The 21,048-nt window shown below is 41.3% G+C and overlaps 1 long non-coding RNA gene across 1 annotated transcript in view; it reads left to right on the top strand.

Annotated features, from left to right (window-relative positions):
- The first annotated feature begins 8,308 nt into the window (after positions 1-8,308).
- LOC109550791 (uncharacterized) overlaps positions 8,309-21,048 on the top strand; it is a 59,835-nt gene continuing 47,095 nt past the window's right edge. Inside the window, exon 1 of the long non-coding RNA XR_002177459.3 lies at positions 8,309-9,724. This is a non-coding gene — a long non-coding RNA (uncharacterized lncRNA). The remainder of the gene's footprint in view (positions 9,725-21,048) is intronic.

The following is a 21,048-nucleotide window of genomic DNA, read 5'->3' as shown; positions in this document are numbered from 1 at the left end:
TCTAAGAAGGAAAACCCTAAAAGAGACCTCAGCTGTACAGAAGTGGTTGATGGACTTCCAGAGTTGGAGCCACTCAGCACCCCTACAAGGGTTGGATTTCGTTAGAAAAGTATCACCCAAATATTCCTATAAATAGCACATATGTGAAGCTAGGCAGAAAAGTCCTGTCTCTTCTGTGTGACCACCTCTTCCTGTCTTCCCTCAGGCTTTACACTTTTCTCAGATCTTGCGTGATATCTATTCTAGACCAGCCTGGCATTGGCTATTCCCATCCCTCACTTAAAACATGTTGCTCAGAACTAAACACAGTTCCTCTGACTAGAGCAAGGTCCAGAAGCATTATTGCCAACATCAAAGTGACTCTCATATGACTGTTATGACTCATATATGTTGATAGTATTATCATTACCATCATTATTAGGCAAGCGTAGCACGTTGTTGTCTCTTGCTAAACTTCAAGGTATTGCTGGTAAGCCAAGTCTGTTCCTAATAATTACTTACACAATTTCTTCTTAACCTAATTGGACTACATTCATCCTTACTAAATTTAACTTGTAAAGGTCCATATGAATTCTGATTCTTCTTTCATCCTGCATCAGTCCCAATTTTGATGAAGTATGCCTTTGGTGTTTAGTGGCTTTGTCCAAGTTACTGATAAATACTGAATAGAACAGGATGAAATACAGACCCTCTTCAGAATGCCACTGTAGACTGCCCTCTAGATGACTTTGATCCACCAGTCAGTACTCTGGGTACAGTTGTTGAAGCAACTACCAGTCACTTAAGTGCTTTTGTTTCTTCATGGTTCCTAAAAGGACACCGTAAGAAATTTTGTCCTGTTTGGTCGACAAGCACTATGGAAGTAGCCTAATCTGCTAGTATATTAAATCAAGAAAGCAAATGACGTTAGCTGGAAATGCTTCACTCTTAGTGAAACCATGCAACCTCCTTTTCTAACTGCTCACATGCCATCTGTTCATCTTCTCTAGAATTTGATAAGTGATCAATGTCAACCTCATTTTTCTAATTTTTGGAATCTTCCTTTTTTCCTCTCAAAAATTAATGATATTTGAAGTAACATGACCTTGACAAGTCACTTACTCACTCTGCTTCTGTTTTCTCTATAAAGACTAAATTAAAGGTTCAGTACTCCTGTTTGTGCATGGGTAAAGGTTTGAAAAAAATGTTCTTTGTTGATGTGCAAAGTCATGGGGAATAAAAAAGCATCTTAATCACCTCTCAGGAGCGGAAAGAATTTGACACGGAAACTTTATTAAATCAAAAGAAATAAAATGTAATTAATGTCAGTTTTACTAAAAGGCTACATGCCTGGATGTGGCAGTTTATTCCATTTTGTATTCTTAGTATATAATCAATATGCAGTTTTTTAGTAAATATTAAGAGAGGGGAGGTCTTTATCTTATTTTTTTTGGAAAGATAATACCTTTTAGCCATTCACTGTCAGTAAGAGAAATTATGCAAGCCACCATTATTTCTTTTCCTTTGATTATAAAGCAGCAATTCTTAATAAGATTCACTGAGAAAAATGCATTTTTACATTATAAGAATAGTTCCCATTTATGAAGTACTAAATATTAGACATTGTGTTAGGCTTTCTGTTTTAGCTAATCTTCATAATGAATCTGCAGCGTAGTTTATATTGCCCCAACTTTTACAAATGAAAAAATTGAGTCCTGGTTCTTAAACAAGAGCCTGAGGGTTCTGTGTAGTTCATGCCACCTTCCTGGGTAGGAACAACCTGTATGATCAACGTTAATATTTACTAAGTTGTTTGAAATGTAGTCTGAGTTTTAAAAATGGGAAAAGTGGGGGGTCTTTAAAGTTCTGAAAAATATTTTGTTAGTTTTTCCTTTTTGTATTATTTTGCTAAATTGTTATAGAGAGACATTTTTGCCTTAAGTAATATACTGCTGACCAAAGTTATAATGTCCTACTTAGTGAAGTTTCTTAGTCACCATTAAGATCTGATGAGAACTTCCTACCTTGGCCATACTATTTGGGATCCTTAAATTATTCTGCGGAAACTCTCTCTGGCCTGAGAGGTGTGTGGCATCCCCTTGTCTCTTCAATGAGACCTTACTAATGCAGATATCTGTCTATAAGCAACTAGCCCTACCCTTTCCAAAAGTCTCTGGATTTCTTCCTTCAGAAGCCATGGACATTTGCCCTCACAATTGCAATCACTCAGAGTGGAGAACTTACCCCCAGACTGCTTCATCATTAGAAACAAACATTTGACACAGGGTTTCCTTTTGATTTCAGTCCTTAAATGGTATTTTAAATTCTTTCCAGGCATTTAAGCTATGCCCTAGTTCTCTTGTCTATTCTATTTCCATTTTCTTGTTAAAAGACCTCAAGTGTTGCAAATATTATAAGGGGCTTCACTATGTACCACCATTGTGATCGGCCTTTGGCCTCCACAAACAATTCCTCCTCCTGACCTGGAGCAAGGATCCTTCAACCCTGGTATTGCAGTACCCTAGGTTTGGTGCCACTAAAGAATGTCAGAGTTTTTATTTTAGTTTAAATTCACATTTAAGGCAGATGAGGATAGGAATCGGGGAGCTTACAAAATCAACCTTGTCTGGAAAGCAAGCTCTAGCCTAGATTGGATGATGATGACTCACAAGTGAACCGGGGTTATAGCCCAATCTAAATGAGTAAAGAGCACCTGAAGGAAGATGCTTAAATTTTTTTATAAAAATTAGTTGTCTTATAAAATAATAAACATATCAGGCTGACGTCCTCCCTGAATCTGTGGACACAACACTTTCATCAAAGCCAACAAATTAACTCCATGTGCTGAGCTGCTATCTGTTTAACAAATGTTTATCAAGTGCCTAATCTAGCACAACTGTTAACAAGATCATCAGACTCCCTGGCCTCCTGGAGTGTTCCCTGTATTGAGGAGACTCTATTACACATTTCTTCCCAAAGCAGCTGGATTCACTGTATGGGAAGGAGTTCATCTTGGCCTGGAGGGTGCCTATGATTATCCAAACAAGAAACAACCAAAGCAGGGAGAAAGAATAACATGTGCCGAGCCCCCCAAGGTGACTAGCTACCGGCAGCTACCCTCATTCCCCAATGATCTATAGCTGTGTTACTGTATTTATAGGCTGAAGATCTCTTAGGAGGCTATATGCCCTATGGCCCCCAGCAGGTCATGATATCTCACAACCAGAGAATTTGGAAACATATATTTTTTTTCCAGAGATGGGGCTGGCCATAATGGAGAGAAGCAAAACTTAAAAGTGTTTCACCTTATTTGTGTTGTATTATTACCTTTGCTTCCTACTCCCTGTGCTCTAAGGCATTTACACATAAGCATCCAGTGTGTTTTTCCCCAGAAAATGGAACATAACGCAGGCAATTCTGAGACATTGCTTTCCTCCTGGCTTTTGTTACCATGCTGGAAAACCAGGGCTAACATACCCTGAAAACTGTCTTACTAAGGGCTGGACAAGCAGTAAGCACCACTGTCAAATTTGCTACACTGTGATTACCATAGAAGCTGAATGAACTGGGCAGCAAGGGCACTAAACGCTATGCAGATGCACAGCCGTGTTAGGACAGCCCCTGCCTGACTCAGCAGCAGCACCATGGTACACAGAGGTGCCACACCTACGCATGCCAAGGCTCACTCAGGGAGGGCGGAAATGCTGCACAATCCTTTGGGTTCTTGTCTCCTCGCCACCCCCACTGCTGTATAACGCATTTTTCTCCCCCAAATCAGGTCCTGGAGAAGCCCCTAGAGCTTATTTAATCCTTCTGTAGGTGACACTTTATAAAGAGGAAGCAGAGTAGAAGGCTGCATTAGATGGTGCCTGCCACGGCCACCCTACTTGAAGCATCCCTTCTCATTGTCCAGAGCTGCCGACCCTGCTTGTAAGCTAACACATTTCATAGGTTCTAGCTGAATCTATGGGACCCCTGGATCAGAGACAAAGGGTTTTATTTCTCCTGGTACAGTGGGCAGCATGAGCTACATAATCGCCTAAACAGTTCCCGTTGCCCCCATGTCCCTCACGGACAATGCAGAGCTTGGCCCAGGTGGACGCTGGACACACAGTGAGTCTGTAGCACAGATGAGAAAACTCGAGCTTAGGAAACCCTAGTCTTATAAAGGGACTGCTGGTAAGCCTGCCTAACCTTGCCCTGGAGAAAGACATTATATGTTATCTTGGTCAGGAAACAAATCTGTCCTCTGACCTGGGGGGATGAGGGAGGGATAATATATATCTGTTTTCTAGGATTTTTCTATACAGACTCCAGTACAGAGCAAAGCTGTCAATGCCTCTTGCTCAGAAGACATGAGAAACACAAGAAACCCATGAATTGTCTCCCAACGCCTGTAGACCCTGCTTAAAGGGATGGGATACTGCAGGTCAAGAAATCCCACTCACCCCAGCCACAGCTGATTTGACTGGTGGGGGCATCAGACTCAAGGCCCATCCATTCAGAGGTTGGCCAGTGGCCAGGGGCTAAAGGTTACGCAGGCTAGCAGGTCCTCTCACTAAATTTGCCTATTTTGGTTGGGAAATAGGCAATTCCCAGTAGGAAACGGGAGATGAATTCAGCAAAAGGGTTGTACGAGGAGGGATTAAAGTTGTGAGTAGCCACGATCATGCTGAAGCGATGAGGCAGCAGAAAGTAAGAGCAACTAGAAACTACAAGTGGGAGAAGATATGCGAGAGTGGATTGGGAAGGAAGGCAACTGCAGTGGAGGGCAGGAAGCGGAGCCTCGTTACTGTGGACACTAGAACGGAGAAGCAGTCATAGCTCCTTACTTTTCATCCTCATCTGCTCCCCACACCAAAATGGGCATCCGTGGGCTTCCCTGGTGGCGCAGTGGTTGAGAGTCCACCTGCCGATGCAGGGGACATGGGTTCGTGCCCCAGTCCGGGAAGTTCCCACATGCCGCGGAGCGGCTGGGCCCGTGAGCCATGGCCACTGGGCCTGTGCGTCCAGAGCCTGTGCTCCACGGGAGGAGAGGTCACAGCAGTGAGAGGCCCGCGTACCGCAAAAAAAAAAAAATGGGCATCCATTACAGTAACACATACACAAGCCATTACTGCAGAGAATTTGAGTGAGTCTTTAGCTGAAAAAGAACTCAGGTTATAAGGAACAGAAGAGGTGCAGAAAGATGTCATAGGACAGTAAATTAGCTAACATTTATTGAGTGCATACTATATGCCAGGAACGTTTGTAGGTAGTTTTACATGCATTATCTTAGTTAATCCTAACAAAAATTTTTAGATGTAGACTTCTAATCTCCAAAGGGCATCGAAAGGTTGAGTAGCTGCCCACGGTCACACAGCTAGTAAGTAGGGGAGTCAGGATTCCAATCCAGTGCTCTTCACTGCTTTGTTCTGTTGCATCCTGCATAGGCAAGTGAGTTAACACTCAAGGTAAGAATAAATGAAGTAAATTTCAGCTTCAGCACTGATAGTTGTCACAGACTGACCTGCAAGTTCAATAGCCTAACCTAACATTTGGACCAAAAACTACTCTGAAGTTGGTAATTACCTTTATCAATCAGCCCAAAGAGGCTGAGAGGAGCCTAAACATATTAAATTGCTTTAGTCTCCTACCTGAAGAAAGCAAAAGATCTCAGCAGCTGCAGAAGTTTATGTTACTTTCCAATCCACTGCAGAGAGAATTCTGCCTCAATCATTCTCTTGTCAGTCCCTGTGGTCCCCACAGTACCAGTGACCATTACCCACATCTCTAAGTAAGAACAATAATGTGGTCAAGGAAGCCTGTTATTTTTCACACCGGTAAGCCCTGGGTAGAAAGCAGGTTGTGATTGAATGGGGATAAATGTCAAGTCCCTACTATTCTTCACCCTAAATCTACTCCACATGGTCTTGTTCTGTCCTAATTAGTCTCTGCCCCAGATAGCTAATCCTTTTGGTTAATGAGTACCCATGGCCTCATCATCTCCAGTTACAGATACCACGGGAAGCTGGGAGAGCATTGCCCAAGCAACTTGGCAGAAGGTGCTTTACTATTCATAGACTGCTGTGCTTAGAATCAATGAAAACTTAACAATTAAATCACCAAATATTACCTCGCCTAAGGAGGAAGCAGCAGCTTGCCCATGATCGTACAACCGGAAAATGCTGGAGCTAGGACTTGAAGCCACGCCTCCTGACCATGCCCCAAACTTCTCTTGCTTTCTGGCCCAGTGTCATCCTCTGGTGAGTCAGGGCAGCAGCAAGATTAGATCAGAAATAGGTTGTATTTACCTCCAAACCTGCTCCGTGCGTAGGTCCTCATCTGCCAGCAGACAAAGTGAGAAAATAATGACAAATAAGCAGATGAAGACTTTTGCTTGTGAATTCCTGTTTTTATTCTTCCATTTGTGGACCTTTTTAAGTTAGGAAAGACTTGGGGTGAGGAGGTAGGGGGAGAGAGAGAGAGAGAGAGAGAGAAAACAGAGTGGCAGAGCGGGGAGCTAGAATGAGACAAAAAATAAAAGCAATGTCAGTGGTTCTCTGGCTTCCAGCACCTGCGGGAATTTTGCAATAGGTGTTCCGCGCTCTTGCAGAGCACAAACGTTAAACTTCTAAGGGGGTTTAAAATACAAATGTCACGAGTTTAAAAAATAAATTTTAATAACATTGCAAAAATACCCGAGAAATTGAAAGAACATATAGCAAATCCCTATATACCCATTATCTGTCTGCAGTGGATTTGACAACTTAAGAACTATTAACATTTTACCACATTGACAAAAAATGCTCATATGTATATTTATGTATAGTAGTCGTTCCTTTTCCTCAAAAAAGGGCTGCATCCCTGGGAAAGTTGTTTTGACTTCAACCTCCGCTACCTGATTCATTCTCAGAGGCCCTTCTAAAACCACATATGTCTCCCACCATCAAGGATCATAAATAGGCTTTGCCTAACTTGTCAACTCTGAGCAGTTTGCTGGAGAGAGTACAGTTGAATCCAGGGTCAGAGAGAGAGAGTGCCACGACTGGGAAGGTATGTCCAGCTCCAGTATGGGAGGGGAGGCTTAGGGGCTGAGAGCCGTGCTTGCTCCTAGCTCTACCCCACTATGCCCTGCGCCACCTCCCCCCGTCCACCACAGCCCTCTCTGTTCACTGCGGGATGTGCCACAGCTGTTCAGCCCAGCAGCTAGATAAGCTTCCTACCCTGCGAGCTTTGAGAGACTGCGCTGTTGTAATGCTCTGCTCTCAAATCACTGTAATAAAAGCTGAACTGCACTGCATTCAGGAAGACATGTCTTAAAGGAATTAGTTTATCCTTCTCTGGTTAACTCCCTCTGCAGAAAATTCTACCTCTAACCTCTGGCCTGTTTTCCACCGTAGTTCCTCCCTGGAAAGACTGTGGAAGGCCTCATGCATGGGAAGCAGTGTTTCTTCCGCTCCAGGCAGGAGGTGAGGTGCATTTCATCTCTTCTAGACTGGAGCCTAGCCTGCCTTTGCGTTTCTGACAGCTTGCTTTGCAGGAAGCCCTTTATTACAATGAAAGTACAGGGTGAAATTTTGAGCTTTTTAAGGATAACACTGATTAATCATCCCTAGGAACTGGTGATTGCTTCGTGGTCCTGAAGTAGGAAACCTGCTGGGTAAAAAAAAAAATCACATTGAAGGGAACACTCTGTCTTGTAAATTGAGTAATAGCATTCTCTGGTGTTAAAAGTAAGAGATGATGTACACAGAAGTGAGGATAAGCTTCATTGCACCCAAGGAGAATATTTTTTCTTTTCAAATGGAAATACAAACTTCAGGTTGTTCTGTGTAGACTTTCTTGACCCTGAGAAGAGGGAAGATGAGGGAATATTTACATAATCCAAGTTACAAGGGAAGAGAAAAACACCTCAATCCTGCTTGTTACTCCAGAGGTGAGAGGCACTAGCTTTTTCTACTCTTTTCTCTCCCTCCTTCCGTCCTCCCCTTCCTTCTTTTACTTCTTTCCTTCATCAGCCAGATTGGCTCAGTTGAAATCCTAAATCCAACCATTTACCAGCTGTGCAATCTTGGGCAGTTTACTTGACCTCCACGTGTGTTGCCTCATCTATACATCAGGGATAGATAGTATTTCTCTTGTAGGGTGGTCATGAGAGTTCACTGAGTCAGTACAGTGATACTCGAGTCTGGTCAGGCCCCTAATAACTTTTAGGGCGGAACACTTCTTCTCCACTCCCCATGTTTCCCTCCATGGGGCGGGAACTCCGCTGCTGGGACACTCCCAACCTCTCTCGCTCTCATTTGCTGGGCAGTGGCTTAATCCGGTTAGAATTAGGGCGAGTAAACCGGCGTGCTTGTCTCAGCTTCTCTTCATCTCTTGGAAGTGAGTAGTCGCCTCTGCCCTTCCGAGGGCAGTCCTCGTACGAGACTGGCTCTGGCCCAGCGCTGTAACGGCGGCGCCATCAGGCTAATCCCAGATTCCCTAGTGAGACGCGCAGCGCGGCGCTTTGCGGCAAGTGAGGGTCCTGCGCCTTGGCGTTGCTTCCTCAAGGCGTTCCTGGTCCCCCTCCAGGGCCTGGGTCTGGCTGGACAGGCCGTGACGTCTGGGCAGGTATCCCTGTGAACCCCAGACCCGGCATTTGCTCCCTCACCCTCTACATGCAAGTGGGCACAATGAGCCGTCGCCCGGCTCTGGTCCCAGGAGCATGAGCTGGCCAGCAACTTTCTCCCGCTAACAATATTTCTTTTGAAAAGTGGACAAGATTAGGCCGCCAGAATCATGCTGATCCGCAGTGCTTCTCATTCACATCAGAAAGGGAGCAAGTTCAGTCTTGGCTTGAGCTGCATGTGTGGACCTGTGTCACTGAAGCCGCCTGTTCTATGGCACTTAAGGTGGGGGCCAGCAGGTGTCCTTCACCCTGTTCCACTCCCACCACTGGCACCCAGGGCAGTCACCCACCCCCAGCAGGTCGTCTCTGGGGTGGCAGTGCCATCTCCTCTGAGGACACTGGAGACCATTGCCCCACCACACCAGTGGGATCCTTTCCACCTGTGTCTCCTGCCTCCAGTTGTGGTGACCTCGTGGTGCTCTCACAGGTTGGTCTTAAACTGTGCTGGATGAGGGAGGGATCAGCATTTCTTGTGCAGAAGGAACTGCTCTCTCCCGCCATCTGACACCCCTTCTCCCTGTTGATGGTGTGGAAGAGGTCTACATGGAAAGAGATCACATTCGAGGAATGAAGTGATTGCAGCCTAAGGAGTTCAAGAGGATGTAGTTGGAAGATACGCTGTTCTGTTTATGCCATAAAATTCAGAACAGTACATTTAACGTATCTAGAAGATGAATTATTGTTCCCATTTTCCTGCCTACTCTGGATAAGACTTGCATATGTGGTCATCATCAATGAAGCACAATAACAACCTTTGATGGAGTCTTTGGAAGCCGGTATCCACAGGCCACACTTTGAGCAATACAGTGGCATCAGGAGTAATGATGTAACCAGCACTGAATAATGGAAGGAGGAACGTGTAGAGGCAAGAAGACCTATGTTTCAATACAAACAGGTTCTGAAAGCCATGGCCTCAAGAGTAATAATGCTATTGCTATCATTTCCTCCTTATGGGCGATATGAAATTAGCCAGGAACGTTGCATATGATAATAAAGAACATGAATAAATGGCTCCTGAACCTGGACAGGAAGAAATCGTGCCTGCATAGTATGAAAAATATTCACATGCACTGATGGATAATAAACAAATATGTAAGTACATCTTCTTTTCTCATTATTGGTTCTAAATCTTGATTGATGAATCACAGTACCTCACATGGGTCCATGAGTTTTATAATATATTTTTAATCAAATTATTTATCTAGACAAGGGCCCAACAAAAATATTTTTGGAGCCTTGCACACCTTAGGGGTTGTCCTGGAGAAAAGCATTTGCTCATAGAAAAAACCTATTCCCCCGTCTTACCTTTATAAGTAACAAAGGTGCTATTTTGGCCACTAACAGCAACCCTTTTGTCTTATTCCTCAGTTTGTTTAGAATTTGGTCAGGAAAGAGGGGTGCTATTTATTCAAGCCCTCTCAAAGCCCTCAATAGTAAGCACTCCAAGTTAGTTATTATCATTTTTTAAGCATTCAGGTTACATTTTGTTAATATTGAGGTAAAACTGACGTATAACATTATATTAGTTTCAGGTATACAACACAATGATTCAGTGTATATATGTATTACAAAATGATCACCACAATAAGTCTAAACATCCATCATCACACATAGTTACAAATTTTTTTCCTTGTGATGAGGACTCTTAATGTTTGCAAATATTTTCTCCCATTCAGTACATTGTCTTTTCATTTTGTTGATCCAAAGGCTTTTTTTTTTTTTTGCGGTGGCTTTTTGGTTTGACATAGTCCCACTTGTTTATTTTTGCTTTGTTGCTTTTGCTTTTGGAGTCAGATCTAAAAAATCATTGCTAAAACTGAGTCAAGGAGCTGACCGCTTATGTTTCTTCTGGGAGTTTTATGGTTCCAGTTCTTACACTCAAGTCTTTAATCCATTTTGAGTTAATTTTTGTGTACAGTGTAAGATAATGGTCTAGTTTCATTCTTTTGCATGTGGCTGTCCAGTGTTCCCAACACCATTTATTGAAGAGACTGTCCTTTCCATTTGTATATTTTTGGCTCTTTTATCATAAATTAATTGACCATGTATGCATGAGTTTATTTCTGGGCTCTGTATTCTGTTCCATTGATCTATTCATGTGTTTTTATGCAAATAAAATACAGTTTTGATTACTTTAGCTTTGTAATATAGTTTGAAGTTAGGGAGCATTATGCTGCCTCCTTTGCTCTTCTTTCTCAAGATTGCTTTAGCTATTCAGGGTCTTTTGTGGTTCCATAAAAATCTTAGGATTGTTTGTTCTATTTCTATGAAAAATGCCATTGGAATTTTGATAGGGATTGCATTGAATCTCTATATTTCTTTGAGTAGTGCGGACATTTTAACACTATTAATTCTTTTTTTTTTAACATCTTTATTGGAGTATAATTGCTTTACATTGTTGTGTTAGTTTCTGCTGTATAACAAAGTAAATCAGCTACACGTATACTTATATCCCCATATCCACTCCCTCTTGCGTCTCCTTCCCACGCTCCCTATCCCACCTCTCTAGGTGGTCACAAAGCACCGAGCTGATCTCCCTGTGCTATGTGGCTGCTTTCCACTAGCTATCTGTTTTACGTTTGATAGTGTATATATGTCAGTGCCACTCTCTCACTTCGTCCCAGTTTACCCTTCCCCTCCCTGTGTCCTTAAGTCCATTCTCTACATCTGCATCTTTTTTCCTGTCCTGCCCCTATGTTCTTCAGAACTATTTTTTTTTTTTTAGATTCCATATATATAACACTATTAATTCTCACAATTCATGATCATGGATGTCTTTTCATTTATTTGTGTCTTCTTCAACTTTTTTCATCAATGTTTATAGTTTCTAGTGTGAACCTCCTTGGTTAAATTTATTCCTAGCTATTTTATTCTTTTCAATACAATTCTAGATGGCATTATTTTCCTAATTTTTCCTCCTGATAGTTTGTTATTAGATTATAGAAACACAACAGATTTTTGTATATTGATTTTGTATCTTGCAACTTTATCATTGATTAGTTCTAACAGTTTTTGGTGAAGTCTATAAGGTTTTCTATATGTATTATTATGTAATCTGTAAATAATGACAGTTTTACTTTTTCCTTTCTGATTTGGATGCCTTTTATTTCTTTTTCTTGCCTAATTGCTCTGGCTAGGACTTTCAGTACTATATTGAGTAACAGTAGCGAGAATGGGCATCCTTGTCTTATTTCTGATTTTAGAAGAAAAGCTTGCAGCTTTTTACCATTGAGTAAGGTGTTAGCTGTGGGCTTGTCAAAAATGGCCTTTATTATGTTGAGATACATTCCCTCTATAACTACCTTACTGAGAGTTTTTAGCATAAGTGAATATTGAATTTTGTCAAATGCTTTTTCTTCATCAATTGAGATGATTATATGGGTTTTAAGCCTTCATTTTGTTAATGTGGTGTGTCATGTTGATTGATTTATGAATGTTGAACCATCCTTGTATCCCTGGAATAAATCTCATTTGATCATGGTGCATGATTCTTTTAATGTACTGTTGAATTTGGTTTGCTAATATTTTGTTGAGAATTTTGGTGTCTATATTCATTTGGGATATTGGCCTATAATTGTCTTTTCTTGTATTTTTTTTCTGGTTTTGGTATCAGGATAATGCTGGCTTCATTAAATGAGTTTGGAAGTGTTTTCTTTTCTCTCTCTCTTTTTTTTTTTCTTGGAAGAGTTTGAGAAGGTTTGGTATTAATTCTACTTTGAATGTTTGGTGGAATCCCCCAGTGAAGCCATCAGGTTCTGGACTTTTGTTTGTTGAGAGATTTTTGTTTATCAATTCAGTTTCCTTTCTAGTAATCATTCTATTTAGCTTTTCCATTTCCTTATAATTCAGTCTCGGAAGGTTGTATGTTTCTAGGAATTTATCCATTTCTTCCAGGTTGTCCAATTTGTTGACATATAATTATTTATAGAAGTCTCTTATGATTCCTTGTATTTCTGTGTATCAGTTGTAACATCTCCTGTTTTGTATGTGATTTTTACTTATTTGAGTCCTCTGCCTTTTTCTCTTGATGAGTCTAGCTAAAGGTTTGTCAATTTTGTTTATCGTCAAAAGAACCAGTTCTTAGTTTCATTGATCTTTTCTCTTGTCTTTTTAGTCCCTATTTCATTTATTTTCACTCTGTTATATCCTTCCTTCTACTAATTTAGGTCTTTGTTCTCTTTTTTTTTCTAGTTACCTGAGATGTAAACTTCATTTATTTGAGGTTATTTGTATTTCTTAAGGTAGATACTTACCACTGTGAACTCTCTTAGAACTGCTTTTGCTGCATCCCACAAATTTTGGTATGTTGTATTTCCATTTTCATTTGTCTAGAGGTATTTTTTAATTTCTCCATTGACCCATTAGTTGCCCAGTAGCATGTTGTTTAATCTCCACATATTTGTGAAATTTCCAGTTTTTTCTTGTAATTGATTTATTGTTTCATGTCACTGTGATCAGAAAAGATGCTTGATATAATTTCAGTCTTTTTAAATATGTTAAGACTTGCTTTGTGGCCAAACATATGATCTATCCTTGAGAATATTCCATGTTTAGATTGAGAATATGTAATCTTGAGAATATGAAATCTGCTTCTTTTGGTTGAAATGTTCTGTATGTATCTATTAAGTTTAATGTGTCGTTTAAGACTGATATCTATTCATTGATGTAAGTGGGGTATTAAAGTCCCTTATTATTATTGTATTGCTGTCCATTTCTTCCTTTAGATCTATTAATATTTGCTTTATATATTTAAGTGCTCATATATTGAGTGCATAAATATTTGCAAATGTTGTATCCTCTTGTTGGATTGACCCCTTTATCATATGTAATGCCCTCCTTTGTCTGTGATTACAGTCTTTGTTTTAAAGTCTGTTGTGTTAGATGTAAGTATAGCCACCCCAACTTTCTTTTGGCTTCCATTTTCTTGGAATATCCTTTTCCATCTCTTCTCTTTTAGTCTGTGTGTGCCCTTACATCTGATATAAGACTGTTATAGGCAGCATATGGATGGGTCTTATTTTTTTTTTTTTTTTTTTTTTTTTTTTTTTTTTAACATCTTTATTGGGGTATATTGCTTTACAATGGTGTGTTAGTTTCTGCTTTATAACAAAGTGAATCAGTCATACATAAACATATGTTCCCATATGTCTTCCCTGTTGCGTCTCCCTCCCTCCCACCCTCCCCATCCCACCCCTCCAGGCTGTCACAAAGCACCGAGCCAATATCCCTGTGCCATGCGGCTGCTTCCCACTAGCTATCTACCTTACTGCGTTTGTTACTATGTATATGCCCATGACTCTCTCTCGCCCTGTCACAGCTCACCCTTCCCCCTCCCCATAACCTCAAGTCCGTTCTCTAAGAGGTCTGCGTCTTTATTCCTGCTTTACCCCTAGGTTCTTCATGACATTTTTTTCTTAAATTCCATATATATGTGTTAGCATACGGTATTTGTCTTTTTCTTTCTGACTTACTTCACTCTGTATGACAGACTCTAGGTCTATCCACCTCATTACAAATAGCTCAATTTCGTTTCTTTTTATGGCTGAGTAATATTCCATTGTATATATGTGCCACATCTTCTTTATCCATTCATCCGATGACGGGCACTTAGGTTGTTTCCATCTCCGGGCTATTGTAAATAGAGCTGCAATAAACATTTTGGTACATGACTCTTTTTGAATTTTGGTTTTCTCAGGGTATATGCCCAGTAGTGGGATTGCTGGGTCATATGGTAGTTCTATTTGTAGCTTTTTAAGGAACCTCCATACTGTTCTCCATAGTGGCTGAACCAATTCACATTCCCACCAGCAGTGCAAGAGTGTTCCCTTTTCTCCACACCCTCTCCAGCATTTATTGTTTCTAGATTTTTTGATGATGGCCATTCTGACTGGTGTGAGATGATATCTCATTGTAGTTTTGATTTGCATTTCTCTAATGATTAATGATGTTGAGCATTCTTTCATGTGTTTGTTGGCAGTCTGTATATCTTCTTTGGAGAAATGTCTATTTAGGTCTTCTGCCCATTTTTGGATTGGGTTGTTTGTTTTCTTGTTATTGAGCTGCATGAGCTGCTTGTAAATTTTGGAGATTAATCCTTTGTCGGTTGCTTCATTTGCAAATATTTTCTCCCATTCTGAGGGTTGTCTTTTGGTCTTGTTTATGGTTTCCTTTGCTGTGCAAAAGCTTTGAAGTTTCATTAGGTCCCATTTGTTTATTTTTGTTTTTATTTCCATTACTCTAGGAGGTGGGTCAGAAAGGATCTTGCTTTGATTTATGTCATAGAGTGTTCTGCCTATGTTTTCCTCTAAGAGTTTGATAGTTTCTGGCCTTACATTTAGGTCTTTAATCCATTTTGAGCTTATTTTTGTGTATGGTGTTAGGGAGTGATCTAATCTCATACTTTTACACGTACCTGTCCAGTTTTCCCAGCACCACTTATTGAAGAGGCTGTCCTTTCTCCATTGTACATTACTGCCACCTTTATCAAAGATAAGGTGTCCATATGTGCATGGGTTTATCTCTGGGCTTTCTATCCTGTTCCATTGATCTATCTTTCTGTTTTTGTGCCAGTACCATACCGTCTTGATGACTGTAGCTTTGTAGTATAGTCTGAAGTCAGGGAGCCTGATTCCTCCAGTTCCTTCTTTCGTTCTCAAGATTGCTTTGGCTATTCGGGGTCTTTTGTGTTTCCATACAAATTGTGAAATTTTTTGTTCTAGTTCTGTGAAAAATGCCAGTGGTAGTTTGATAGGGATTGCATTGAATCTATAGATTGCTTTGGGTAGTAGAGTCATTTTCACAATGTTGATTCTTCCAATCCAAGAACATGGTATATCTCTCCATCGATTTATATCATCTTTAATTTCTTTCATCAGTGTCTTATAATTTTCTGCATACAGGTCTTTTGTCTCCTTAGGTAGGTTTATTCCTAGATATTTTATTCTTTTTGTTGCAATGGTAAATGGGAGTGTTTTCTTGATTTCACTTTCAGATTTTTCATCATTAGTATATAGGAATGCCAGAGATTTCTGTGCATTAATTTTGTATCCTGCCACTTTACCAAATTCATTGATTAGCTCTAGTAGTTTTCTGGTAGCATCTTTAGAGTTCTCTATGTATAGGATCATGTCATCTGCAAACAGTGACAGCTTTACTTCTTCTTTTCCAATTTGGATTCCTTTTATTTCCTTTTCTTCTCTGATTGCTGTGGCTAAAACTTCCAAAACAATGTTGAATAATAGTGGTGAGAGTGGGCAACCTTGTCTTGTTCCTGATCTTAGTGGAAATGCTTTCAGTTTTTCACCATTGAGGATGATGTTTGCTGTGGGCTTGTCATATATGGCCTTTATTATGTTGAGGAAAGTTCCCTCTATGCCTACTTTCTGCAGGGTTTTTATCATAAATGGGTGTTGAATTTTGTCAAAAGCTTTCTCTGCATCTATTGAGATGATCATATGGTTTTTCTCCTTCAATTTGTTAATATGGTTTATCACATTGATAGATTTGCGTATATTGAAGAATCCTTGCATTCCTGGAATAAACCCCACTTGATCATGGTGTATGATCCTTTTAATGTGCTGTTGGATTCTGTTTGCTAGTATTTTGTTGAGGATTTTTGCATCTATGTTCATCAGTGATATTGGCCTGTAGTTTTCTTTCTTTGTGACATCCTTGTCTGGTTTTGGTATCAAGGTGATGGTGGCCTCGTAGAAGGAGTTAGGGAGTGGTCCTCCCTCTGCTATATTTTGGAAGAGTTTGAGAAGGATAGGTGTTAGCTCTTCTCTAAATGTTTGATAGAATTCGCCTGTGAAGCCATCTGGTCCTGGGCTTTTCTTTGTTGGAAGATTTTTAATCACAGTTTCAATTTCAGTGCTTGTGATTGGTCTGTTCATATTTTCTATTTCTTCCTGATTCAGTCTTGGCAGGTTGTGCATTTCTAAGAATTTGTCCATTTCTTCCAGATTGTCCATTTTATTGGCATAGAGTTGTTTGTAGTAATCTCTCATGATCTCTTTTATCTCTGCAGTGTCAGTTGTTACCTCTCCTTTTTCATTTCTAATTCTATTGATTTGAGTCTTCTCCCTTTTTTTCTTGATGAGTCTGGCTAGTGGTTTATCTATTTTGTTTATCTTCTCAAAGAACCAGCTTTTAGTTTTATTGATCTTTGCTATTGTTTCCTTCATTTCTTTTTCATTTATTTCTGATCTGATTTTTATGATTTCTTTCCTTCTGCTAGCTTTGGGGTTTTTTTGTTCTTCTTTCTCTAATTGCTTGAGGTGCAAGGTTAGGTTGTTTATTCGAGATGTTTCCTGCTTCTTAAGGTGGGCTTGTATTGCTATAAACTTGCCCCTTAGAACTGCTTTTGCTGCATCCCACAGGTTTTGGGTCGTTGTGTCTCCATTGTCATTTGTTTCTAGGTATTTTTTGATTTCCTCTTTGATTTCTTCAGTGATCTCTTCATTATTAAGTAGTGTATTGTTTAGCCTCCATGTGTTTGTATTTTTTACAGATCTTTTCCTGTAATTGATATCTAGTCTCATGGCATTGTGGTCAGAAAAGATACTTGATACAATTTCAATTTTCTTAAATTTACCAAGGCTTGATTTGTGACCTAAGATATGATCTATCCTGGAGAATGTTCCATGAGCACTTGAGAAAAATGTGTATTCTGTTGTTTTTGGATGGAGTGTCCTATAAATATCAATTAAGTCCATCTTGTTTAATGTATCATTTAAAGCTTGTGTTTCCTTATTTATTTTCATTTTGGATGATCTGTCCATGGGTGAAAGTGGGGTGTTAAAGTCCCCTACTATGAATGTGTTACTGTCGATTTCCCCTTTTATGGCTGTTAGTATTTGCCTTATGTATTGAGGTGCTCCTATGTTGGGTGCATAAATATTTACAATTGTTATATCTTCTTCTTGGATCGATCCCTTGATCATTATGTAGTGTCCTTCTTTGTCTCTTTTAATAGTCCTTATTTTAAAGTCTATTTTGTCTGATATGAGAATTGCTACTCCAGCTTTCTTTTGGCTTCCATTTGCATGGAATATCTTTTTCCATCCCCTTACTTTCAGTCTGTATGTGTCTCTAGGTCTGAAGTGGGTCTCTTGTAGACAGCATATATAAGGGTCTTGTTTTTGTATCCATTCAGCTAATCTGTGTCTTTTGGTGGGAGCATTTAGTCCATTTACATTTAAGGTAATTATCGATATGTATGTTCCTATTCCCATTTTCTAAATTGTTTTGGGTTCGTTATTATAGGTCTTTTCCTTCTCTTGTGTTTCTTGCCTAGAGAAGATCCTTTAGCATTTGTTGTAAAGCTGGTTTGGTGGTGCTGAACTCTCTCAGCTTTTGCTTGTCTGTAAAGGTTTTAATTTCTCCATCAAATCTGAATGAGATCCTTGCTGGGTAGAGTAGTCTTGGCTGCATGTTTTTCTCCTTCATCACTTTCAGTATGTCCTGCCACTCCCTTCTGGCTTGTAGGGTTTCTGCTGAGAGATCAGCTGTTAACCTTATGGGGATTCCCTTATGTGTTATTTGTTGTTTTTCCCTTGCTGCTTTTAATATGCTTTCTTTGTATTTAATTTTTGACAGTTTGATTAATATGTGTCTTGGCGTATTTCTCCTTGTATTTATCTTGTATGGGACTCTCTGTGCTTCCTGGACTTGATTAACTATTTCCTTTCCCATATTAGGGAAGTTTTCAACTATAATCTCTTCAAATATTTTCTCAGTCCCTTTCTTTTTCTCTTCTTCTTCTGGAACCCCTATAATTCGAATGTTGGTGCGTTTAATGTTGTCCCAGAGGTCTCTGAGACTGTCCTCAGTTCTTTTCATTCTTTTTTCTTTATTCTGCTCTGCAGTAGTTATTTCCACTATTTTATCTTCCAGGTCACTTATCCGTTCTTCTGCCTCAGTTATTCTGCTATTGATCCCATCTAGAGTACTTTTAATTTCATTTATTGTGTTGTTCATCGTTGCTTGTTTCATCTTTAGTTCTTCTAGGTCCTTGTTAACTGATTCTTGCATTTTGTCCAATCTATTGTCCATTCTATCTCCAAGATTTCGGATCAACCTTACTATCATTATTCTGAATTCTCTTTCAGGTAGACTGCCTATTTCCTCTTCATTTGTTAGGTCTGGTGGGTTTTTATCTTGCTCCTTCATCTGCTGTGTGTTTTTCTGTCTTCTCATTTTGCTTATCTTACTGTGTTTGGGGTCTCGTTTTTGCAGGCTGCAGGTTTGTAGTTCCTCCTGTTTTTGATGTCTGTCTCCAGTGGCTAAGGTTGGTTCAGTGGGTTGTGTCGGCTTCCTGGTGGAGGGGGCTAGTGCCTGTGTTGTGGTGGATGAGGCTGGATCTTGTCTCTCTAGTAGGCAGGTTCACGTCTGGTGGTGTGTTTGGGGGTGTCTGTGGCCTTATTATGATTTTAGGCAGCCTCTCTGCTAATGGGTGGGGTTGTGTTCCTGTTTTGCTAGTTGTTTGGCATAGGTTTTCCAGCACTGTGGCTTGCTGGTCGTTGAGTGAAGCTGGGTGCTGGTGTTAAGATGGAGGTCTCTGGGAGATTTTCGCCGTTTGATATTATGTGGAGCTGGGAGGTCTCTTGTTGATCAGTGTCCTGAAGTTGGCTGTCCTACCTCAGAGGCAGAGCCCTGCCTCCTGGCTGGAGCACCAAAAGCTTTTCATCCACAGGCTCAGGATAAAAGGGAGAAAAAGTAGAGGGAATTAGTAGAAGTATGAGGAAAGAAAGAAGGAAAGGAGGGTAGGAAGGAAGGAAGAAAGAAAGAAAGAAGCAAAGAAGGAAAGAAGGCAAGAAGGAAAGAAAGGAGGGAGGGAGGGAGGGAGGAAGGAAGGAAGGAGGGAAAGAAGGAAAAAAGACAGAAAGAAAGAAGATACAGTAAAAATAAAATAAAGTATAATAAAGTTATTGAATTAAAAACTTCTTATTTAGAAAAAAAAAAAAAGGGACGGAAAGAACCTTAGGACAAATGTTGGAAGCAAAGCTATACAGACAAAATCTTACACAGAAGCATACACATACACCCTCACTAAAAGAGGTAAATGGGGAAAAATCCTAAATCTTGCTGTCAGAGACCACCTCCTCAATTTGGGATGATTCGTTGTCTAAAGGAGGGAAGGAAGGACGGAAAGAAAGAAAGAAAGAACGAAGGTAAAGTGTAATAAGGTTATTAAAATTAATTATTAAGAAAAAAATTTAAAAAAAAAACATGGACGGATAGAACCCTAGGACAAATGGTGGAAGCAAGACTATACAGACAAGATCTCACACAGAAGCATACACATACACATTCACAAAAAGAGGAAAGGGGGAAAAATCATAGATCTTGCTCCTAAAGTCCACTTCCTTAATTTGGGATGATTGGTTGTCTATTCAGGTATTCCACAGATGCAGGGTACATCAAGTTGATTGTGGAGCTTTAATCCGCTGCTTCTGAGGCTGCTGGGAGAGATTTCCCTTTCTCTTCTTTGTTCTCACAGCTCCCAGGGCTAAGCTTTGGATTTGGCCCTGCCACTGCGTGTAGATCGCTGGAGGGCGTCTGTTTTTTGCTCAGACAGGATGGGGTTAAAAGAGCCGCTGATTCGGGGGCTCTGGCGCACTCAGGCCGGCGGGGACGAAGGGGCACAGAGTGCGGGGCGGGCCTGCGGTGGCAAAGGCCGGCGTGACTTTGCACCAGCCTGAGGCGCGCTGTGCGCTCTCCCGGGGATGTTGTCCCTGGATCCCGGGAACCCGGCAGTGGCGGGCTGCACAGGCTCCGCGGAGGAGGGGTGTGGAGAGTGACCTGTGCTCGCACACGGGCCCCTCGGTGGCGGCAGCAGCAGCCTTAACGTCTCCCGCCCGCTTCTGGCGTCCGCGCTTTTACCGCGGCTTGCGCCCGTCTCTGGATTCCGCGCTTTCAGCCGCGGCTCGCGCCCGTCTCTGGATTCCGCGCTTTCAGCCGCGGCTCACGCCTGCCTCTGGATTCCGCGCTTTCAGCCGCGGCTCGCGCCCGTCTCTGGATTCCGCGCTTTCAGCCGCGGCTCGCGCCCGTTTCTGGGGTCCGCGCTTTCAGCCGCGGCTCGCGCCCGTCTCTGGGGTTCGCGCTTTTAGCCGCGGCTCGCGCCCGTCTCTGGAGTTCCTTTAAGCAGCGTTCTTAAACCCCTCTCCTCACGCCCCAGAAAACAAAGAGGGAAGGAAAAGTCTCCTGCCTCTTCTGCAGGTGCAGGCTTTTCCCCGGACTCCCTCCCGGCTAGCTGTGGTGCACTAACCCCTTCAGGCTATGTTCAAGCCGCCAACCCCAGTCCTCTCCCCGCGCTCCGGCCTCAGCTCGCAGCCCCGCCCGCCCCGGCGGGTGAGCAGACAAGCCTCTCGGGCTGGTGAGTGCCGGTCGGCACCGATCCTCTGTGTGGGAATCTC

Source organism: Tursiops truncatus, chromosome 3 (assembly GCF_011762595.2).
Source record: "Tursiops truncatus isolate mTurTru1 chromosome 3, mTurTru1.mat.Y, whole genome shotgun sequence".
NCBI lineage: Eukaryota > Metazoa > Chordata > Mammalia > Artiodactyla > Delphinidae > Tursiops > Tursiops truncatus.
Note: the sequence above shows the minus strand (reverse complement) of the source record. Positions and strands in the feature narration are given on the sequence as shown.